The 25,552-nt window shown below is 40.1% G+C and overlaps 1 protein-coding gene across 3 annotated transcripts in view; it reads left to right on the top strand.

Annotated features, from left to right (window-relative positions):
- ELMO1 (engulfment and cell motility 1) overlaps positions 1 to 25,552 on the top strand; it is a 604,300-nt gene that overhangs the window by 425,932 nt on the left and 152,816 nt on the right. The window contains exon 1 of one of the 3 annotated variants that reach the window (XM_082257838.1): positions 14,998 to 15,441. The exons of the other annotated variants lie outside the window; for them this stretch is intronic. The gene's annotated coding sequence lies outside the window, so the exon portion shown is untranslated. Of the gene's footprint in view, positions 1 to 14,997; positions 15,442 to 25,552 lie in introns of those variants that run through there. 3 annotated transcript variants of the gene reach the window in all.

Here is a 25,552-nt window from a genome sequence, read left to right on the forward strand (position 1 = left end):
TTGGAGTCTTTGGTATCCCGGGTGTAGGTGGCCTGTCAGGGACGGGGGTCAAGAAGCGACCCCCGCCTACCCCTATTTTTTATCTGATACTTCAGATACGGATTCGGAGCTGGTCAATGCAGCTGCAGGTCCCTCTCAGGTAATGTCTCCTCAGCAGTGAGGAGAACGTTTCTGCCTCCGCCATAGCACAAGAGTGGTGGATGCACTAGTTGTGTCCATCCGGGAAACCTTTAGTCTTGAGGTTACACCGGCAGAGGTAGCTGAGACTGAAATTCCTTTTTGGTACTTGTTAGCCTACCAAAAGGGCGAAGGATTTTCCTTTACCCAGATGGGGTCGTTTTGAAACGAACCCCTGTTATTTCCAAACGCATGGCTAGGCGCTATCCGTTTGAGGAATCCCTCTTTAAAGGATAGACGGTACCACCTGCTGTCTTGCCACAGACTGTTAGGATAAAAAGGACCTCGTAAATAACGAGGACCTTCCCTTTCTGCTCATAAAGAGTTTGTTCGTTCCGCGAGGGCGGGCGATAAGGCGAAACCCTCCAAAGCCCCTTCAGAGGGTTTTTCAAAGGGCGCTGGCCGGCTAAACAAAAAGTCCGGCTCAGCCAAGCCTGAAGAATACAGCCTGATGCGCCCCTACCCATCTCTAGGGTGGGGGGATGTCTTCACCGGTTTCCGGATCCATGGCTTGCCAGAACCCCGGACTAAGGGGTTCGCGAGGTCATATGGTCAGGATACAGGATCGAGTTTCGATCACTTCCACCGGTACGATTCTTCCCTTCTAACATTGAACGGTTTCAGGGGTTCTATTCGAACCTGTTCACAATGCCCAGGAAAGAGGGCAAGGTGCGTCCAATTCTGGACTTGGAATGTTGGATACATCCTGGACAAGAAAGTTTCTCCTTGCGGAAAAACTCCAGAAGGTTCAGTCAACGATTCGGATGTTGCTGTCCGTCAATTGACTGGGACGGATGGTGTCCTTCTTAGAGGCAGTACCGTATACCCAGTCTCATACCCGAATTCTCCTGAAGAAGATTCTTTTCTTATGGAATCAGAATTCCGATTTCCTGGACAATCGGATCCGGTTGAGCGAGCGGACCAGGGAGCCTCCGATGCTCAACCAGGGGAAGTCATTCCTTCCGATAGTTTCCAGGTTACCAATAGGGTATCGGAACTGAGAGCGATCAGATTTTGTCTGATTTACTGGACCGAGCAGCTCTAGAGCAGCCAGATTCGGATCCAATCGCACAATGCCACGGTCGTGACTTATGTCAAGAAAGGGGCACTTAGAGTATCCTGGTGGCCATCGAAACGACTAGCATCTTTTGTTGGACGGAACGGTTTGTTCCGGATCTCCCCGCAGTGTTTACTCCGGGGGTGGGAAATCGGCAGGCAGATTATTTCAGCCGTCAGATTCTGGATCAAGGGGTATGGCCTCTTCATCCAGAGATTTTTCACTAGCTGTCCCTTCATTGGGGCACCCCGGATGTGGATCTGTTGGCACCTTGGCTCAACAGGAAGGTGCGGAGGTTTGTAGCTCGCACCCGCGATCCTCTAGCGGACACAGCAGAAACGCTGATCACCCGTGGGGGCAGTATCCGCTACGGCATGCCTTCCATCCTCTCAAGTTACTGCGGGAACTTCTTCGCAGGATAGAGGTGGAGGGAATTCCAGTTATTCTGGAAATTCCAGACTGACCTCGTTGAGCCTGGTACGCCGACTTGGTGAGGCTAGTCGCGGACGCTTCTTGGAGACTTCCTTTCAGGGAGGATTTGCGGTCTCAGGGACCGATCTTCCATCTTGCTTTACAATCGCTGGCTTAATGGCCTGGCCATTGAGACCCAGGTACTGAAGGACAAGGGAGTGTCAGCTTCAGTTATTCCTACCTCTAGTTAAAGCAAGGAAAGCGACTTCCAGCACATGGAAGTCTTATATTGCGTGGTGTGAATCTTTTGGATTTCCCCCACATACCTATTCGGTGACCCGAATCTTGGTCTGTCTGCGACAAGGGGTTGAGCAGAAACTGTCCTTGAGCACTATCAAGGGTCAGGTTTCAGCGTTAGCAATCTTCTTTCAGAAACCTTTGGCTAATCATTCCTTGGTGCGGAATTTCATCCAGGGGGTGCGACATCTGGCTCCGCCAGTGCGTGCACCCTTACCGCCTGGGATCTTAATTTAGTGTGGTCGGTTCTTCAGAAACTTCTCTTTGAAGATATTAGGGAGATTCCCTTGCTTACATTATCCCAGAAGGTGGCCTTCTTGGTGGCCATTACTTCTGCACGCAGGGTGTCAGAACTAGCCGCATTATCTTGACGTTCCCCATATCTGGTGGTTCATAGGGATAAGGTGGTTCTTCTTCCAGATCCATCCTTCCTTCCTAAATGGGTTTCAGAGTTTTCATCTGAATAAAAATATTGTGTTACCTTCCCCGTGTCCTAAGACTAGCCATCCTTGGGAGTTTGCATTACACTCCTTGGATGGGGTTCAGAAGGATACACTTGACTACTACGAACTTGTTTTCGTAAGACGGACTCACTTTTTGTGATCACGGATAGCCCTTGAAGGGGGTTGCCTGTGTCTGCCGCGACCATATCTAGATGGACCAGTCAGACGGTGGTAAAGGCTTATTCTATTAAGGGTCAGAATCCTCCATTCCCTGTTAAGGCGCACTCTACTCGGGCGCCTAGTGTCTCCTGGGTCTTCCGCCATCAGGCGTCAGCGATCCAGGTTTTCAAGGCGATGACTTGATCGTCGGTTCATACCTTTACAACATTTTATAAAGTTGATGTGATGGCATCGTCAGATGCCTCTTTTGGCCACAAGGTTTTGCAGGCCGCAATCTGAGGAGACTTTTGGTCTACCTCAAGGGTTTGTTGGGTGTTTCACTTAGGTCTCATCTTTTTGCTCGATGAGTCCTTGATGCTTCTGGTTGGCTCCGGTTGGGCCTTCTGGATTTTGATTTCTGTTATCCCACCCCTCATTTGTGGTACTGCTTTGGGACATCCCGAGTTGTTATTAATCAACGAGGACTACGTCTGTCAATGAGCGACAGAGAAAAATGGATTTTTGTAAAATCTTACCGTAAAATCCTTTTCTCTTAAGCTCATTGACAGACGTAGTACCCGCCCCTCTGTTTTTGAGTTGAGTTGGGTTAAATTCTCTAAACACTGCTTTGTGACATAACTGATTTGCTGTAGCAGGAAGTGAGAGGATATACCCTCTGGGACTGCCCCTAGGGTGTGGCCAGAACGTTTTCTTTCCTGTCTAGTCCTACTCCTGTAGAGGGCAGTATAACCCGAGTTGTTATTAATCAACGAGGACTACGTCAGTCAATGAGCTTAAGAGAAAAGGATTTTACGGTAAGATTTTACAAAAATCCATTTATATTTATATATATATATATATATAAATAAATAACCACTTGCCGACTGCCTAACGCCGATCTACGTCGGCAGTCAGCCCCTCACAGGCAAAGTGATGTAGGGCTACGTCACTAGCTTGTGAGGGTCTAGGGAGCGAGCGCGCGCCCCCGGAGGCGCGCTCCCGCGTGGTCACGGACCCCCCCGCGCGTGTGACCGGCGGACCCGATGTCCGCCGGTCACTCGGCGATCGGCGGGGGAGAGGGAGAATGTCAGGCAGCTTGTGTAAACAAGCCACCTGTCATTCTCCTTGCTGTTAGGATACTGATCACTCGGATCTAGTATGTAGATCCGTTGATCAGTGTCCATACAGCTCAAGCCCCAGCCAATCACAGTAGAAAGCACGCCCCTAGGGATACACACAGCCCCTCCCTCCCAAATAAAGTTAACCCCTTCACTACCAGTGTATTTTTACAGTAACAGTGCATATATATAGCACTGATTACTGTAGAAATGTCACTGGTAACCCCAAAAGTGTCAAAAATGTCAGTCAAGGGTCCGATCTGTCCGCCCCAATGTCGCAGTACCGCAAAAAAAATCGCAGATCGCCGCCATTACACGTTAAAAAAAAAAACAACAAAAATGACAGAAATCTTTCCCTTTGTTAGTAAACGCGATAACTTTTGCGCAAACCAATCAAAATACGCTTTTTGCGATTTTTTTTACCAAACATAGGTAGCATAAAACAAATTGGCCGAAAAAGTAAAAAAATTTTGATTTTTAAATTTTTTTTTTGGGGAATTTCATATAAAAAAATGTGAAAAATATTGCTATTTTTGCAAAATTGACGCTCTTTTTTTGTTTATAGCGCGTGATCTAAAAATCGCACAGGTGATCAAATACCACCAAAAGAAAGCTCTGTTTGTGGGGAAAAAAGGACGCCAAATTCGTTTAGGTACAGCGTCGCACGACCGCGCAATTGTCCGTTAAAGTCACGCAGTGCCGAATCGCAAAATACCCCCTGGTCGGAATGGGGGTAAAATCTTCCGGGGCTTAAGTGGATAAACAAATTCCCCCTTTAACCAGGTTCCACAAACACTGTAATGAAGAACCGAGGGAGGAAGTGAGTATTTGTATAATAGGATCATACGTGTCTGTTGTATAGTATCAATGTTTGTTCAAACAACCACAGCCGCCATTAGCTCCATGCAGTCTGGGCTGACCCTGAGGAGTGGGGATTATATACCTTACCTACAGGAGATGGGTGTTACCTGAACAAATCAGTAATGCAGCACAGCTGCCCGCTAGTGTGGTGGAGGTGCCTGTTGTCCTGGTAACAAGCCGCATCCACCACTGGTCCCTCTGCGAGGTCCCCGGGGGGGAGTGAGGTCCCACGTCATTACGCCACCGGCGCGTCATAGGCTGAGCATTCGCGCTCCAAGCTGGAACGCAAACGGGAAAAGGACCGCACATAGATAAAATATACAGTCCATAACGGCCTGCTAAAACAGGCCCGGCAACGCTCCAGGTATTATGTAATGGATGCTAGTTCATATTTTTTATATGTATCTTCTTTCTAAATGGATGCAATGTTTGTCTACTTTTCTATTTTTATAATTGTATAATAAAAATACTTTTTTACTAGATTGGTCTGTCTTTTAAGTCCATGAGGGGTGTTGATACAGTTTTCTGCTGGCAATTGTGTTCTCTAGGTATTGCTAGGAGCCCATTATGTCATAATGCCACAAGTAGTGGCTAGAAAACCCCTATACAGATAAATAGTTCCCACATGAATGCTAAATAAATATTGTGAATGATATTGTAATTACATTTCAAATGACTGTGGTTTAAAAACATTTTTGTGATGTTTTTACCTTTTGTAACATGCTGAATGAGTAGCTTCAGCTATCTACTTAGTAAAGTACCCCTACCCAACAAATTCATTGCATACAAATGTTCAATTTTAATTTACCCTCATGACTTTTTTGTACTTCTTTTCGGAGCTAAAATCATAAAAACCAATCTATGTGAAACCTGTAGGATGGTTCACCTTCCTTAAAAAGAAGATCTTTCATAAGCCGCTTTCTTTTTCTTCACAATTCACTGCTATGGTTTTGTCCCTACAGCAGTATGAAATTATTTAGTTCATGAGAAGTATTGTGCACACTATGCCCTTAGAAATGAGTGAGAATATTTGAAGTTTTGTGCTATAAAAGCTGGTTCACATTATGACTGATTTATAGTATATGGCTTTGCTGTTAATGCCTTTGAAACTATCTTTAGAGAGGTGTTAAACATCTCACACATTATCAAATAGTTGATAACATGTCAACAAATGTGCTAAGTGTTTTTGTATCCTTGAAATTCAGATTTAGCAATGCAGTACTTACTGTAGATCTGAATAAAGATCTGTCACTCAAAATGCATGATGGCTTTAATGTACTGAGGTTAAAAACAGGGACCGAAAGAGTTTTTTTTTGGGGTTTTTTTTAACCTCCCTGTGTACTGACTTGAAAAAGAATTTGTATTTTCAGAGGGTGGTACTGTGGCTACAAGTAGTGGTAGAAAAGTGCCACGTCTCATTGAGTCTATTTGAGGAAATTGGAAGAAATAAATGAACTTTATAGGCACTAAATGACAACATTCATTTTATAAAATTATAATTTTTATTCAGATCTTGTTAAAATTCCAATACATTCAAAAACACATACTCACATGGGCTTGCTACCCGGATTCAGCTGGTATCAGCTAAACAACATGACAAAACCCTGTTTGCGTCCATAATGAGAGCGCCAATAAATTAAGACTACCAATGCCCAGGTGTCAGTTGATGTAGTGTATGGAAGCTCTACATGTTTTGCGTGTCAGTGCTTCCTAAAGAGCTAAAGCAATAGTTATAGATGGATAAAAATATATAATGAGGACAAATAATATTCACTGACAATATACGATCAATAGTAACATATTTGGAGCTGGTCGATCGCTCTACAGCCAGCACCCAGGTTAAAGCATGCACAGGTGCAAAAAAGGCAATGAGCGAATTTGAAGACGCATGCCACAGTAGCACCTCGCCACCCAACTGGAGTGCACAGACCCGTAAAGGGGTATTAGTGCTCCTTGTAAGTATGCTCAAACAAGTTATCTAGCTCCTATATCCATTAGTTTTAAAAATCCCTCAAGTTGTGACTAGAAATATACATAGAAGAACTGAGGGTGAGATGAATAACAGGATATATTGGTAGAATAGAGGGTTACCTAATATAGTAACAAGCTGAGAAATTGTTTGGTTAAGGAAAAAAAGCCACTTGGAAGCACAGTAACTGTGGAGTCAAAATTCCTGTGTATTGAAGTATCCTTGATGTTTGGTATACCCTGAGTGCATTAACTAAATCGCCTGAAAATTGACTTCCCTAACTTATCCACTCAAGTCCAAATTCCCTTTAGCCACAGAAAAGCCATGTGGATTATGGATAGGCAGATGCAAGAAATGTCAGGCTTGGTCAATTTTATGAGTTTTATTTAAAGTGGAAGTGTAACCTAGATTATTTTTCTGTTTCATAAAATCTTTTTGTTTTCATTGCTCACATTGTTTTAAAGGGGTGTTCCATTCATAATGAAAGTGGAAAACCTGACTGAGTGTCTTTGTTATTCAACAGGGTTTTCCCTACTGCAAACCCCAACTGATCTGCTGTTTTTAATAGCGCCAACTAGTAGCTCCCACCACATAGAATTATTCAACCTTTATTGATGCCGCCTGCAAAAATTTCTTAATAGATATACTTAGCCCCAAATGAAAAATATTGGCTTTCTAACAGTGGTCTGTTTTACTTGCAATGAAAGCTGAGCAACTCTTTCATGTAGCACTCTAGCCAAGACCTTTAGCCCTTTAGACCTATCCAGTACAATTGGAATAGGTAAGAACCTCTATTAAGTTTTTATTGCTAAATCGTCCCAATAAAGCACAATTTTCTTCTGAACTTCTCCTAGTAACCAAACAGGAAGAAACCAGAATTGCCATCCTTAGGGACTACACAACAATAAAAAATAGGCAGAGGTTCTAATCCTTCCTCTGTCTAACCAAACTGAAAAAACAAAAAAGCCTTGGCTGAAGTTCCGCTTTAAACATTAGGTTCAATGATTTCTTTGAAATCCTGTAAAAACATGAGGGAGTAAAAAGGTGGTGAATACTGTAATAACAGTTTTAACAGGAAAGAATGTTGGCTTTAGATTATGCAATTGCCAGGGACAATACATTTTAAAACCTAAAAGCAAAGCCTATGTGGCTTACAGCAAATATTAAAAAAGCCATAAAGTTTCAAAAAAAGGCATTTAAAAAATACAGAAATAAAGGAACACTTTTGTCATTTCAGGGTTACAATGAAAATTTATTTAAGCAAAATATTAACTACTTGCCGACCGCCGCAAGTAAATATACTGCCCCGGCCAGGCAAAGTGACGTATATATACGTCACTAGCCTGTCACCGGCTTGTGAGCCAATAGCGGGCGAGCGCGCGCCCGCTGAGGCTCGTTCACTAAGTAGTCCGTGCGTGTGACCGGCGGACCCGATGTCCGCCGGTCACTCGCCGATCGTCGGTAGAGCGGGAGAAAGGCAGGCGGCTAATGTAAACAAGCCGCCTGTCATTCTCCCCTGTGTAAAAATGGAGATCAGACGGTTCTACTATGTAGAACCGTTGATCTCTGTTTTTACAATAGTAGACATGTCCCATTACAGTTAGAATCACGCCCCTAGGACACACCTAACCCCTCCCTCTCCAATACAGTTAACCCCTTCCCTGCCAGTGTCATTTTTACAGTAACAGTGCATATGTATAGCACTGATTACTGCAGTAATGTCACTGGTAACCCCAAAAGTGTCAAAAATGTCAATCAAGGGTCCGATCTGTCCGCCGCAATGTCGCAGTCCCGCAAAAAAAATTGCAGATCGCCACCATTACGCGTTAAAAAAAAAAACCCCAAAAATGACAAAAATCTTTCCCTTTGTTAGTAAACGCTATAACTTTTGCGCAAACCAATCAAAATACGCTTTTTGCGATTTTTTTTTTTTTTTTACCAAACATATGTAGCATAAAACAAATTGGCCGAAAATGTTAAAAAATTTAGATTTTTACATTTTTTTGGGGGAATTTCATATAAAAAATTGTGAAAAATATTGTTATTTTTGCAAAATTGACGCTCTTTTTTTGTTTATAGCACATGATCAAAAAATCGCACAGGTGATCAAATACCACCAAAAGAAAGCTCTGTTTGTGGGGAAAAAAAAGGACATCAAATTCGTTTAGGTACAGCGTCGCACGGCCGCGCAATTGTCCGTTAAAATCACGCAGTAAAAAATCGCAAAAAACCCCCTGGTCAGGAAGGGGGTAAAATCTTCCGGGGCTTAAGTGGTTAAAAAGATTAGGTCTGAGCATGTAGTCCCCTCGCAAGATAACCACCAGGTCTCTGGGGAGAAAGAGAATGCAAATCTATTAAAACAACAATATAAATATAAAATGCTATAAACCTAATCCCTCAATCAACATAACATTAATGAATACATAAATTATATAGATAAATAGTTGCCACTCCTGTTTACAAATATTGAGGCAAAATGCAGCAGATGGGTCAAAGCACTGTGGCGTTACCACACACAAAGGTATGACAACATGCATGGAAGCAATGTGTGAGTCTACAGTATGTAGTTTTGTTTTATTTCATTTCAGCAAAGTTATGTTTTATGCTGTGAGAGTCTCCCTTGTTCTGCTCTTCTTATGATGGGGTGTTTTTCAAGTAAAGGAACAATAATAGCATCTTCCCACTGCTGGGCATATGGGATATTACTGAACCTAATTTTTAGCACTATTAGACTTTATTTGATAAGAGGTCATTTGTATCCAGTGAGTTTGTTTGTCACAGGGGTTATATGCCAGGAGGCTGTGGGTTTGGACTCCTTTTACTGCATGGTGAGTGGAAATGTGGTGTTCACTTTTAGCATATTAGCATGGTGGATAGGCATTGCGTAAGCTCACTATAATTGTAAAATACATTTATAGCGGACTATATAAATTATGTATTAATTTATGTTAATTAATGGGTTAGGTTTCAGTGCTGTAGATTTATATTGTTTATGATATATTGATCTCTTGATATAATTACAGCAACTTGTTTAGGAGTGTTCAATATTAATTAGAATTAGAGGGCAAGATTATTATTTTTTTTTTTACGGTAATTTAAATCTATTAAATACCTTTTTCAGCCCTGTGTATACAAAGGAAAATAATGTGGCTCGTGTCCAAAATAGCAATATTATTGCCACAGCCTCAAATATACTACAATGGCTCAAAACTGATATGATCCAGAAACAATGAAACAACATAAAGGTCAAAAAGGAATGGGACCAGATGGTTTACACCAGTGTCCTCAGAATGTTCATCTCTGTTATTTCTAAGCCATTGTTTCTAATTTGAGTCAATAATGACTGGTTTTGTACCAGTGTGGTACCTTTATTTAAAAATGGATCATAGTCTTTGCCAAGTACATACAAACCTGTATGTTTTATAAAGGACCACTTAGAATCGTTTTTCCTATAAAATAATGATATAAACAGATATAAACAATAGCATGGATTTCTAAAAGACTGATGTTATCAAAACTTCTGTTTTATTAGGAAGTAAGCAAAAACGTATTCAAAGGAGTGGCAGTGGATATAGCATACTTAGACCTGGCAAAGGTGTTTGATAAAGTCCCCCTCAGATGGCCTATGTATAGGTTAGACTAGCCATACATATTATGGTTTCTCTTGTTTAGCCCCGTAGACCAAAAAAAATTGGTAGATTCCCCCATCAATGCTAAATAGTGTACATCTTCCTGGTCAGCTCTCACAGTTAGACACCACTCCTGTGGCTGTTTGAATACCCGAAGAGTGACTACAACTTTCTAGTGTATCTTTAGAACTATTTACAAAGCCAGACCACAGAATGAATGGTAGTAGTCAATTAGAAGAAACTGTTGGAACCAGGTAAGAGTATAGATGTGATGACACAACCTCATTCTGCTCGTGCAACTCCAGCATGTTGCAGTGTACATGAATTATTATCTTGGTTGGTTCCTTCTCAAGTATTACCTGAATGTCCACAAATGCATCCCTAGCAACCATGTTCTATCAGTCTTAGCAACCAGGTCATGTCAACATCAATGCATCTAGCGATATGAGGGAAAGGGGCTGGAGGCTTTCCAATGTACAGTAGGAGGCTGTTACCAGATTGCAGCATCGCGTTTCCATCACTCAATGTGGACTGCATGTGATAGCCATGAGCAAAGTACAGTGGAAGAACAGCTAATATATCTCATTATTTTACTTTTGTGAGGGTACTACTGATTTTATCTTTTCACTTAAATGGAAACTACACACTATGTCTGTGTGCTTTGTCAACCTTTGTTTTTGAGTTCTCTCTGTTAGGAGTGTCTCCTAAGGGGTTAGAGGTCTTTATGCTAGAATTGTTGCATTGCTCCTATAAAAATGTTGTTATTGCCATCTTGTAACATTAAAGGCAAAGCACTGTTATAAGTTTTTCAATAGCCTAGGTAGTCTAATGGGCCTACTCTATCTCTTCTGTATCAGATTCTACCCGGGGGGATGCAAAAACATGCACATTTGGTGAGATTAATAGCATATCTTTATAAAACAATATTTAGGAAATAGTAATTCCATGTGATTTGAGTCCTCAGAATATTTCTGACTTCTAGAAGAAGTTTACACAAGCAGGCGGATTTTCTCACACGTTCCCCGACGATCGGGGAAGAGAGGCGGTGATCGCCGCCTCTCCTCCTCCGGCCCGACTCCCGCTGTGTCTAAACACGTGTGTGCGCTGCCGACACAGCTAGGAGTCCAGCGACGTAGGTCTACATCGCTGGACTCAGGGCTTCCACTGTGCCACAGTGGCAGCACAGTGAGCGGTCCTAAAGTGGTTAAAAGTAGTCCCAGCATATGAGTCACTCTCGGGACAAGGCCCTAAACCAGGATACGCTCTGGCCTGGGAGAGGGACCTATCCCAGGAATGGGATCCGGAGCAGTGGTATTCCACCATGACAAGGGCATACAAAGGGGTCCTGAACGTTGCATTAATTGAGGCCAGTCTGAAAGTTATTACTAGATGATACCTTGTTCCAGAAAGGCTTCACCAATGTTTCCCTTCCTCCTCCCCACTATGCTTCAGGGACTGTTCACATAGAGGCTCATTTTTACACATTTGGTGGGAATGTCCAAAAATCAGGGGTTTCTGGAACAGGGTTTTCCATCTTATCCGCAAAGTCACTGGAGTTCCGGTGGCACAATCCCCTCACGTAGCTCTTTTGAACTTTGCACCGGCCGAGGCTTCTAAATCCCAAAAGCGATTGATTCACTTTATGTTACTGGGAGCTAAGTTGACTATTGCTAAAGCATGGAAATCCTCCACAGTTTCATTCACTCTGCTGAAAAGAAAGATATCTTGGATCATGACTCAAGAAAAACTGGCTAGTAGTCTCTTGAATACTTCCCAGAAGTTTGAGATTACATGGGAACCTTGGGCGAAGTACACAAATACTTCCCTGATCTTTTAATCATCTCTCTTCTCTGTTGTTTCGTGAGACCTCCAGGGCATATGTAGCCTCCTTTGTTCTTCCTTTCTTCCCTCCTTCTTCTTCTTTGGCTTCTCTTTTGCTTCTTTTCTCTCCTCTTGTTTCCTGTTCTCCTCACCGCTCACATGAGTTCTTATACATCTTCATCCAGATTGCTTTTAGGGGTTTCCTTTGGGTTCAGTTATCTTTCAGTTCAGGGCTCGTTAGGGGTATACCCAATACTGATGTTCTCCACTCCATTTAAGTGAAAGCAGTCTGCTTTCGGGTTATGCCCTTTGCTTTTGTAGTCTTATTAATTGCTCAAGCTGCTTTCCACTCATTATAAGACAGTATTATTTTGCTTAGGCTCCTTGGTTACCTGTTGAATAATTTGCGCTGTGGGGCTTCTTCCAGTTCCCTTGGTAACAGCTTCTGATCCCATTGGGGTTGCCTCGGGACTGGGCGAATCTCCCCCAAAGTTTTGGTTCTTTATCTAGGCCGGTTGCCTCCTCTTCCTTGGAGCCTTGGTACCTGTATTGCCTTGTTTTACTGAAGATGTTATTTTACCATGTAATGCTTTGTTAAGCGGTGCACAAAGTTTGTTACCCCCTTTACAAAAAGTGAAATGTTTCGTTTTGCAGTTGTTACCTGTATTGATATCTCTTAATAAAAATCTTTGAAAGAAAAGTAGTCCCAGCACGACTTTGGCCTGACTTTGATGCGGCTTGAGATCCAAAGACCTCAAGATTACACAGGCATTGCTTCAAGTCCAGTCAAAGTTGTGGCAAAAAATCTCAACTTTCAGGTCGCACAAGTGTGAAAGGGGCTTAAGTAAGGTTTAAAAATACTTTTTTTTTTTTCACCTGCAGTATTCTAAGTTAATGACATACTCTCTTTAATTCATCAATAGCAGCTCCCACCTTTCTGTTCTCACAGGTTTATTTTAAGACGTTCAAAGACATTACACAATGAACACAAAATCATAATGTATGTCTAGTGAATAGTCACAAACTGGTGAATAAACATGTAATGCATGGATTGCCTATATATAAATGCTAATCCCTGTGGAGATAAGAGCAGAGCACACCTAAGACACCTTCTGCACTAATTCCCTTAGTGGAAAAGAATAGTTGTTGGCCAAAATTGTCCAGTACAACTGTATGATATTTCCCCAAATATCTCTTGCTTGAGAGAGTTTGAAGGTAGCCATGGACAATGAGATCTGTAATCCAATCTTGCCAATATTATTATGTGTGCAGGCAGCCTCTGTTTCTTGTGATCTTGTTAATGTTTTAATGGGTACCTTTTTGGAAAAAGAGACAAAGCAGTATAAAACCCAAAAACAAACATTTATTATATTGAAGCTTACCAATTCTTACTTGTGATGGCTGTATTACTTTCATTTTTGGCTTTCTTTCTTGTATTTTCATCCAGTGCTCCAGCCAGTAAGTCTGTTCTTTTTCAAAAACTCAAGCTCTCCAGCAGAATGTATCAGATTACATGGATGGGAAAAACTACTTAACACTGGCAGGGTTGATTAAAATGATCAGTTTTTTTTATTCATGTAAAACCTTTTAACCTCCTTTTAAAAGGAGAAAAAATGTTTCCTGTAGCTGATTATAAACTGAGTTTGAGTTTGGCTATCTGGGTGCATGTTGAGGTGATGATGGGAAGAAGGAAACAATGTGAACTGTGAATGGTTGAGAGCCAGTTCACATTAGCGCGACACGACTCCTTACTACTTCGGGGGCGACTTGTGCATTACATTGCACCACGACTTCGGAGCGACTTGCAGGGACTTCACATAATTGAAGTCTATGCAAGTCGCTCCGAGGTTGCCCCGAAATAGTACAGGACCCTTTTTCTAAGTCGGAGCGACTTGTGTCCCTCCTATTAGAACGGGTCCTGTGGCGGTCAATGGACCGGGAGGGAGCGCGACTTGTCATGGTGACAAGTCGCCTGACAAATCGCGCTAATGTGAACCGGCTCTCAGGCTACCTAAAGTAGCATTTTCCACCAAACTAATGTAAACAAAATCCTTTGAAATAGAAGTGCCTACTATAACATGCGAAATAATCTAGGTTAGAATAATACTAACAATGGACATGGAAATATGCTATTTTCAGAAACACTACTAGGCACAAAGGGTTATGTGCACGTTAGGGCTTTTTTATTTTCCTTGCTCTGCTGTTCATTTTGTTTTCAGCATGTGTTGCATTCCTGTGGATTTTTTTTCAGTATTTAAAACTAAAAGCAGGGAATGCTTTTCATTGTTCTAGTGTTTTGTTTTTTTGTCATTGTCTATTGATAAATGGGTCAGTATTGTAAAAGGGAACACGTTACACAAGATTGGATTATAACCATAGTAAAAATAAAATGTCTTCATTGGAAAAAAAAAAAATTCATTGAAAACTAATATATAATGAGAATGAAGCACCTTTTCCTATGTCTTATCCTTTTTTTTTGCAATGGAGGAAAAATGTACTTGATGGGTGCTGTTGATGCTAGATGATAATAGTAGATAGTACAGTTCGGTATAGTGAACATTTTAAATTAGGTTATTAATTTGCACATTTTTTTTTCCAGTTTTTACTTCTTTCATTTTAAACTTTATATAAATTTGTTAAAATATTTTTTATTTTTTTATTTTCATAAAATTGAATTATAATGGTTATCAGTGATAATTTTTATGTTGGTATTATGTGTGTAATGTGACCACTTTGCATCGATATGTGGCTATTGCAGTGGGTGGCTTTCAGTATTGAGACACCCAGGTTGTGTCAGCTTGGTTCAGAGGCTGCTAGATGTTGGAAAAAAGCGAGTTGCCACATCAAATTTAAGTAATGAGGGAGGGGAAAGATGAGATTGTAGTTGATTATGAATCTGGCAGCAGATGTTCTATACAAATCTAGCTCACTACATCCTGTCTGTTTCCATGGTGACAGAATAAGTAATTATTGAGCCCAGACGCTCCCTTTTTCTTCCCCTCTCCCCAACAAGGTGAAAGCGGGGAATGAATTTGAACTCTCTCTTTCTAAACTGATATATGTCATCCAGGGTGGGGAGGGAGAGCAGAACGGCAAAGACGCAAAATGTAATTTAGTTCAGTATGATCCTGGAAGAGAACTGTGTTTTTTTTATTATACGGAGGAAAAGGTCTCTAAGGATTCTAAACAAATAGGCAGGAATTTCCCTGGAATGGAAATTGGCTGTGATTGGCCCTTGTAAGCCTGCCTCTGCCTATCAGATCACAGCTGGTCCAGCAGCACAATAAACATAAGCACAGCTACACGCTTATCTTTTTGTACTTGAACTGTACAGTGGGCATAGGTGTACATAAAGTGGAAGCCTCCTATGATACAAACTTCCTCTACACCGGTTTCATCAAAGTGGTTTTTATCGAGGACGTTGGCACTTCTGATGGGAATAAATTATTACTAGAAGGACAAATTCTGTAGCACAGAACAATGGATCAGTGGGACTTGTGTAAGTACAACACAATTGACTGCTAGGTAAACAGATCTTTCTGTTTGCGAAAACCCATGATTGAAGCAAAATGCATTGTTTAGCTTTTGTTTGTATAAAATAAGATTATGCATTACATTGTGATTTATGTGACTTTTATATCAGTTTGTCCTGTTATAGCTGCATGAGTATTTTCCAAGCTACGACTTTTCAGTTTGTGAATGAAAAGGTTCAGGGTAACTTTTTATGACTTTTGAGTTATGCTTGTGTGACTTTTGTGTTCTGAATTTTTCGCATGATTTTATATGTATATCACATTTCTGTGCTACATACAAGACAATAAAGCAAAGAGCCTTTTGAAATGGCAGTATTATATTGCAACCAATGGGCAATTATTCTTTATTCTGACTTGCTAAAAGGTGACATTTTATTCATTACTCTGGGTTATTTCAATTATGCTACCTTCTTAAATAAACCCAGCAGTCAATGAAATCTCATTCAAATGCTGCAGAAAGAATTCATTGCTGAGTATAAGCAATGTTTTACATTGATGTGATATCAGTAGCACTTTCTAAGAACGTTTATTTAATGTCATACTTATCAATTACTATTTTGATTCTATGAGCTGCATTTTGCTTATAATATGAGTCAAGTAACTAAGAAAAATAAAGCCTGGGCATGTTACGCTGTATTTAGAGTTACCTTGCTTATAGCCCCGGTGCTTCGTTACACTGGAAGCAGCTATGCAAAGCAGACACTTCTTTGTCTTGTCAGTAAAGCAGAGCCAGTGCATTGTTATTGGATAATTTCAGGCTGATGTTCCTTTATCTTCCTCCTTTCCCTCTGCTGGATTTGTTAACCCCTGATGACGGGCAGCTCCGTCTACAACAAGCCTTTCATGTCCTCATAGTGTTAACTGAAATGTGGCTAGTAGGATACGTGATGCACTTTGAACACTGTGCCTTAGAAGTACATTTTCCTAGAAGCGATTATGAATAATATTCAACTGTATTTTTGTGTAATGGCACCTAATGAGGGCTTAATTATAGCTATCCAAATGTGAGATAGCAGGTGAGCAGCGATTTGCATGATGGGAGTTCTGTTCAGATGAGCAAGTAGATTATTACTTTGTGGCTTTTCTCCTTGTTTTGAAGCATCCTTCAGTTTGTGATGAGAGCACTCTCAGATCTCCAGGGAATTGCATGTGTGTTGATGTTGCTTTCTTTGTATTTTTACTCTTTGAGGTTCCTAGCTAGTAAAACGCATCTAACTGTGTGACATAATTTAGAGTCCCTTGTAGCAGTATAAAAAAAAACTACTATAACCTTAAAGGGTACAAAAGGAATCAGATTTTATTCATAAAAAGCGTGCATACTCAAGTTGCAAATTAAATTATATACAGTAAATGTGTAATTACATTCAGATGTATATAAGTTAATAGGGAAGAGACTTTTCGGATAAAATGTATTTAAGATAAGTCCTACGTGATATAGGTAGGTATTTTTTTATGCCTTGCCAACTTCCTGTAAAGTAACACCATTGAAGAATACTACCAACTGGGAAGCTTTCATTAACCAAATTGGCTGTAAACAGCACATTACTCAATAAAGATAAATACAGTGTTACATATCTAAACTACACTGTAGTTTTGAATATTTACACATATTAGTAGCTTCTGTGTATTACATAATTTTGTATTTTGGGTTTACTAGTGCTTTAATGGCATTTTTTACTATATCTATAAATGTATCCAATCCCCTCTTGAACCTCCTATGAAAAAAGAATATAAATGGGTCATTATAAGATGCAGTTTATCATGCTGTAACTGATCACCCCTGTACTCTCCCAGGTATTACATATTTTTTTGCTATGTTTATGGTCAGCGCTAGCCCAACTTTTTGTTAGAGAAAACAACCAAATGGTAGAGACAGCTCACCGATCATATTGTCATCTGTTACATGTCAAGCATTGTGTGGCTGCATAAAACATGCTATAATTACATAGTAGATAAGGCTGAAAAAGGACACAAGTCCAATATGTTCAACCTATTTGTGGTTTAGTGTGAGATGTATGCATTTGAACATGTTGTTCTACTCGATGGAGTAACACTGCAAGACTAAAGATAACAACAAATTGGTTCTTGGTGTGCAGTTCATCTTCTATCTCTTTTAAAGTTCCATTTTTTACAACAATTTCACAAAGTCAAAGTTTACAACTCATTTCACAAAGTCAGCTCACCAGAAAAAGGATACTAAGGCGATTCTATTTTTTTTTTTTTTTTGCAGGTGAGCCCAATGAGATATTAACATTTTCTTTGCAATAAATCTTGTAAATTGAGCCTATGGTATTTGTTCTCCAAAAGTCACATGTTTAACGCATTGACTTTTCTAAGTCACCTTCTTATAAATCTATAATCTTAAAGTGTTTTGGGCTGTTGGATCAATGGTTTAGCACTCCCATTAGACTCTTTTCTTATGGATTTCAACCCTGGGTCACCCAGCCAGGGGTACCTTGTTTTCTTGAGAGTAGCCTCACCAGGGCTTCACACAACTTTAATAAGCTACAATCATGAGATATTGAGAATATAAATCCAGGGCCTCTATTAAATGTTTCATGGTGTTTTGTGTGGTTTTAAATCCATATAGTATAAGCTCTAATCCTGCACCAAACCATTTGAATCAGTTGTACATTGTTAGTTAGCAGCTCCCACATGTCATTGTCATTCCGGTTTGTAGTTATATTCCACACTTTATATATAAATATATATGTAAACAAGAACATTGTACATTTGCAACAGTATTTAATTGTTGCTTTTCATTCTAAACAAGCAGTCTTGATATAAGATCTGATGCTGCATTCACTGTTCACTCAAAGAAAGCCACTTGAAATCTTACTTTGGAAGCCTGATTAAAAAATAAATTGGTTCTGAAATCACACTGAGATCTCATTGATCCCACTCTTCTTATCATATGGCTTACTGTTATGCGATATGGTTAACATCACCCTAATGTGACTGCACAGATTGAAATGAACTCCATGTACAACCAGCTGTTAGAACATAATCTAAAGTATCACACATCCCAAACTTTGTTAAATATTCTTTAAGGTCCATCAATTTGAGCTGGTAACTGTTTTTTTTTAACTACTTATACCCATTGTTTGACATTATTTATCAAGGGTGCCCATACACTACTCAATCCTTGCATGCTGGCATTAAGCATTACTTGTGACAGTTGTGGTTACCTGAACATAAAGACAATAAATAGAAATGCTTGTTGCCAGATTTTCAAACCTGATGAAAACCAGAGCAGACACTGATCATTCCCATATCTTTAGAAAACTGCATGCACAGTTTGTCTGTCAGACAGGTCACTAAGGGGATCAGACAGAACGATAATGCAACACACATCTGCCTGGCTATGGCCAACCTAAGTCCTTACCATAGTTTCATAATATGACTATAATAAACATTATAGGGACCTCTAATGTATACTCAGTAGGCTGAAAATTATAACCGTATTTAGTTATACACTGTGACCCAAAAAGACAACATTTAGGTGCCGCTAAAGCAGAGAGATAAAGTCCGACTAGACCACTATGAGTGCAGGCAGGGACAGGGTGCTCGCCCTAGCTCCAAGCTGCAGCAATGTCAAAGGAAAAGGTCCATAAGCCGCACATCATGGAAGTGCACCTGTTTCGCCCCACTCCTTGGAGCCTAATCATGAGGATGCATGGGGATCCAAGGATGGAGCGAACTGTGTTGGGGGTATGGCCAGACTGGAGTCTGGGCTGAGGCTGCCATTCATCTTACTTCATGCACATGAGTCGTCTTCATGATGTGTGGCTTATGGACCTTTTCCTTTGACAGCATTTTAGTTACAACAACAGCATTCAAGGATGAATTTTTTGTAAAATGAGAATTTTGTAAAGGAGAGTCATTTCCTATCCATAGCGGACTTCCTTTTAGTGGTTATATTAAAAAAAAAGTCTGATTAAATGAAATAATCTGTTCAACAAAGGTGAATACAATATTATAAATTTTAGCATTTGTGCAAGTTAGCATTTGGCCTTAGAAAAGGAGAAGTCAACTGTTTTCCAATGTTCTTTCAAGCTTTACTGGTTAAAGCAATCTTAAAGTACTTGTAAAGCTAACATTTAACATTAGTAACCATTTGTCTCTGTTGCATGGGCATGCACAATTTTAAAGCATGGCATATTTGGTAGCTATCTACTCTGCGTAACATCATCTTTTATATTATACCTAACAATTGTTTTGTTTTTTTCATTGTGTTTTTGTGCATTAAAATTTTAAAAAGTGTATTTTTTCTAAAAAAAAAATGCGTTTGAAAAACTTCTGCGCAAATACCGCGTGACATAAAGTGACTCCTTTTCAAGGGTCCCTCACCGGTACTCATGGCCCCTCTTGCCGAGTGCCCCCCCTGGCAAGCTGCTTGCAATAGGTGCACCCAAGCATGTCCATTCACACACAGATATGTGGTTCGGCCCCACTCCTCTCTCTCGCTTCACTGGCTGTAATTGACATCAGTGGGAACCAGTGGTTCCTGCTGCTGTCTCAGCCAATGAGAAGGGAGTGTCCCCGAAGAGCCAAGGCTCTTGTGCACATCGCTGGAGGAAGATCAGGCTCAGGTAAATATCTGGGGGGCTACTGCCCAGAGATGGTTTTTTACCTTTATGCATAGAATGCATGAAGGTAGAAAACCTTGAGCCTTTAGAACCACTTTAATTACAACTGATGATCCTGATTTTGAGCACTGTTTGTGATTACTGGACAATTTTTGAATGAGGAAGGTGCTCCTTGTTTTACAGTGCGATTTTCCAACCTGGTGCTGCTATAGAGCAGAGAAAAAAGGGTGAAGAGTTAACTTTTGCCAAGTGTTTTATCCCAAGGCTGTAACTAGTAATTTCCTCAGTCAGTCATTCTAGGGGAGATATCTATCTCTGACCAGGGTGTTTGTAATGACACAAATTGCCAGAATAATTAAATGGGTTCCACACCACCTTCCAAGATTGTTTAGAAACAGATTGTTCGGTAAACTAAGTTTTAATGTAGACAGGAAATACAGTTGTGTATGTTGAAAGCTTTTGTGTGTAAATTGTCAGTACTTTTTTGCTCAATTTTGTCACAATTAATTTTACAAATAATATAGATTCAAGTATCATAATTGTAAAGTTTTGCCTCAGATTTGAGGTTAGGAGTTAGGAATTAGGCTGAAATAGTTAGCTGAATGGCTTTTAGCCTGGCAACTAACATTTTTTAAAAGGGGTTAGTAAAAGTACCTCTTTCCTAACATTTTGTTTTAAATCTAAAGTCTGGACAAACCACAGAATACGCATGCTTAATATGTGGAGAGGGGTTCTGGCAAAGTATTTGTATTTCTGTCCATCTAATTCTGAGATTTACACAGCTTTGTTAAACAGCTCAAGGGTCAGCTTAAGGGGTTAGGCTGAGCTTGCAATTAGGCTAATTGGGGGTTTTGGGGGTTAGGTTAGGTGTTCGGTTTAGGCATTAATTTGAATTTAGGTTGAGGTTGTAGGTAATTTGTATATTTAATACTAGATTTTTGATGTGATTCAGAAATTCGAGTACAGTAAACTACATTTTGAGCGTGATGGATTTGATTTTAATGCCAAGAATTAGGTTTAATTGAAGGTACTGTGGCCAAAATCGGCATGCCACATTTTTTACATGAAAATATACATTGTAGACCATATTAAAATATATTTTTTAATCATTTTAAAATTCCCAGATCACTATTAGCATGGTATTCTTTCTATTGGCATGTATTTTAAACTTTGGGGGACATAGCTGTTGATTTACAGAAATAAAAAAACATGTACTTTTGTTTGAGCTCTTCTTTTTCTGCATTTTTTGTTATACAGCCTATCCCAAAATCAAAAACTTGAATATTAAGCATGATAGTCAAATAATCCTGTTTTGTATTATTTCTCACTAACATAGCACACGGTGTTACTTTATACTGCTTGTATGGCTTAGCTAATACAAAGTTTTACATAGGTTACAACCAATGTGCAGTAAAAAGTATGGGCTAGAGTTTTGGAAACCCCATACATATTGACAAATTAGATGTTTGTGTTTCTTATCTAACCCACACTGAATGCATGACAATAGTAATAGCGTTTGATATAAAGATCTTCATAATCTTTAATTGTAGGGTTTCTAAAATTATGTTTTTAGCCACTTTTTAGCAGATTAGAGCATTCAAACTAATGAAAGTTTATTTCAGTTTGGTTGTCATGGGCTACTATTTGTACCAAGTTAATAAATTAGGTCAACGGTATGTTATTTTTAGATGTTGTACTTAAGCAAAATATGTGCTTATAGCCATCTATAGCCATCTAGGCAATTAGGTAAATTCTTTCTAAAAAGGTGAGCAGTACAACCATTTAATGGATAAGTTCACCTTTAAAATAAAAATAATATATGCACAGTTTTTGCAGGTTACATAGTTACATAGTTTGTGAGGTTGAAAAAAGACATCAGTCCATCCAGTTCAACCTATGATGTGTGTGTGTGTTTTGATGTTTACCGTACATTGTATACCCCCTTATGCTGTGGTCTTTAAGGTGCCCATCTAATAGTTTTTTGAAGCTATCGATGCTCCCTGCTGATACTACTGCTTGTGGAAGAGAATTCCACATCCTTACTGTTCTCAGGTTTCCGCAAACTCTCAGCATGTAAAGACAGGCAGTTACTTGAGAGCAGGAAGATCAATGGATTATGACAGCGCTTACCAGCGGCCTTGCAGCTCATTGAGAACTACAAGCAATCAGCTGGAATGGCTGATGGTACCCGTAGACATTTATTCACAGGAAACTTTTCAAATTGTGACAGCGGATGTGGGGAAAAGATCCTCTGCCTGCTGTCATGGGGGGGGGAGCAAGGGGAGAAGCTACAGATGCCTAAAAGCAGGTGGAACATGTAACATGTTCCAAAGGTGAACTTATCCTTTAGAGGTGAGCTTTTCAGGTCCTTTTGTACTGCCCCACCACAATCGTAAACTACTGTGAGATACAGCATGGCCTTATTGAAATAGAAGGTATTTACAAATCCTCACTTCTAGCACAAAATAAAAAACAAGGAGCTCAGTTTTCGCTTATGGATAACTGGGTAGGTAAAATAATTATGAGTAAATTCACAAACACATAAAAGAGACAGATGGGAAGTGTCCCTGTGTATAGGTACTTTCCCTATATATGAAGAATATGTGAACATTACAATGTTGAAAAATTACTAAAAAGCATCTTTTGTTATACATTGTTGTATTGTCAGATATTCTGTCTTTAGCTATCTCAGCCTTTGTACATTGAAGTTCTGGCTGAGCATCCAGAGATTGCCCATCCAGTACAAATTAATAGTTTGTGTAAAGCTCCCCAACTCACTGACATGTACCTCTTGAGTGCTTCCCTTCTTTCTGTTTTGCACCGTCACTAAAATACCTAGTAAGAAAATTCTGGGAACAGCACTTGCCGTATTGTTATGCAGTATACTGCATAGAATAGTTTCACATATTACAGATTTCTGCATTTGTGTAATCTTTGATTCAATACATTTTTATTGAGTTTTACAAAACAAACAAAGGTTATTGCAGCATATAAAAGAAAAAAGAAGTATAATACTAGTAGGATATACCAACAATAACATCCGATAATGAAGGCATTGATTCGACCGGGGAAAAAGAGATAAACATTCAATTACTTAAATATGATGGCTTTATAACTCAGGAAGATTGGGTGGGATTGGCATTAATTGGAAGTTATCTATTGGTCCATATTTTCCAAGTTTGGGAGAATTTGGCAAGGTTTAGAGAGTTTATCGCTAGTAGACGCTCAAAGGTGTAATTTGAGTTTACCATAGTCACTACATCAGATATATTCGGGGATATGTTTATTTTCCATTTTCATCAGAATTGTGAGCCGGGCTGCCAGTAGTATATGGGTCACCAAGGATCTGTATGGGGTCGGGTATTGGTCGATACCTATGTTGAATAGGGCTAAGGACGGTTGTGGTTTGTATATTGCATCTGTGCATGAGGCAAAATGTTTGGGACCAAAAGCTAGTAAGATTAGGGCAAAGCCATAAGAACTGCAAAAGGTTACCCATTTTACTGCAGTCACGCCAACACCGGAGGGAGGTGTTAGGGGAGAATTTGGCTAATCGGTAAGGTGTATAATACCACTGATTTGTAATCTTCATTGGTGTCTCCTGGTGGCTAGTGCAGTGGGAGGCTTTGGAAATAGAGCTGTGCGGATTGCCATTGTGATGGGGTGAATGTCATTCCAAGGTCTTTTTCCCATTTTGACATGGGAGTAGATTTCGATAGGGTGCATTTGTCCTGTAATGTATTATAAAAAGAGGCAAATTCCCTTCTTTTTCTGTGTGGGTTGATTGAGAAAATCCCAGGTGGCAGGGGGTAGGGATCGCATTTGTATAATCTTGAAGTACAGGTGTGATATGCTCACACTGTTTGGTCTCTTGAACTATGTTGTGTACCAATGTATGCCCACATTTCTAATTCTGTACCTATTGGAGAAATGGCAATGTTGTTTCATATATATATATATATATATATATATATATATATATATAAAACATGCTTTGGGGAATGTCCCAAACCTGCTTGTGATGAGGTGCACTTGTATGATGTATACAATGTATTACAGTAAAAGTGGCATTTACAAATTTAGAAAAATACCACTAAAACTGTTAGCAAAGGACATTTCCCTACCAGGACTGTTTTTTCTTTACTAACCACTTTAGCACTGCTCACATTGCTGCTACTGCAGCAATGTGGCTCGTTATCGTCCAGCGACGTAGACCTACGTCGCTGGACTCCGCCCCTTGTGGGCGGCGCGCGTGCGCCGCCGGAGGCTCGCTCCCACTGTTTTCAGTCACAGCGGGAGTCGGGCCAGGGGAGGAGCGGCGGCGATTGCCGCTGCTCTTCCCCGATCGTCGGGGAATCTAGTTTGGAGATCCGCCCACTTGTGTAAACAGAGCGGGCGGATCTCCTCAGTGACAAGGAGTGACAGATTGCAGTGTTCAGCATAGCTGAACATGCGATCTGTCCTTGTGTCACTCAGTCACCTCCCCCCCCCACGTTAGTAAGCACCAGGCATACATTAACCCCTCCCTCTCCAATAAAATTAACCCCTTCCCTGTCAGTGTCATTTTTACAGTAACAGTGCATATATATAGCACTGATTACTGCAGTAATGTCACTGGTACCCCCGAAAGTGTCAAAAATGTCAGTCAAGTGTCCGATCTGTCCGCCGCATTGTCGCAGTCCCGCAAAAAAAATCGCAGATCGCCGCCATTACGAGTTAAAAAAAAAAACACCAAAAATGACAGAAATCTTTCCCTTAGTTAGTAAACTCAATAACTTTTGCGCAAACCAATCAAAATACGCTTATTGTGATTTTTTTTTCCAAACATAGGTAGCAGAAAACAAATTGGCCAAAAATGTAAAAAAATTTTGATTTTTACATTTTGTGGGGGGGGGGGGGGGATTTCATTTTGTTTTCATATTGTTATTTTTTCAAAATAAACGCTCTGTTTTTGTTTATAGCGCAAAAAGTAAAAATTGCACAGGTGATCAAATACCACCAAAAGAAAGTTCTGTTTGTGGGAAAAAAAAGGACGTAAATTTCGTTTGGGTACGGCGTCGCACAACCGCGCAATTGTCAGTTAAAGTCGCACAGCACCGAATCGCAAAAAGTGGCCTGGACGTAAGACAGCAAAATCCTCCGGTGGTAAAGTGGGTTAAATGGCCTGGGGACCTCCCAAAAATCACTTACTATGTAAGGGAGGAGATGTTATTTACTCTCAATTTTTGTTTCCTCATAAAATGTTACTTTTGCTGTATCCTACAACAAGAATGACAAAACGATTGTAGGTTCTCCCCCAAAATTCATAGAGACCTTATCCTTGATGAGGTACCATTATTGATTTTAACACCTTAAAGGTGTAGAGTCGCCCTTTCAAAACCCATACCAAACCCTCATCCAAGCATGAAGCCTGGTCTGCTCCTGCTGTTTAACAAAAAAAAAATGTAAACAATTTAGAACACCCCAACATACCAACAAACTTTTACTA

Source organism: Pelophylax lessonae (assembly GCF_965119305.1).
Source record: "Pelophylax lessonae genome assembly, chromosome: 5".
In the NCBI taxonomy this organism is placed as follows: domain Eukaryota; kingdom Metazoa; phylum Chordata; class Amphibia; order Anura; family Ranidae; genus Pelophylax; species Pelophylax lessonae.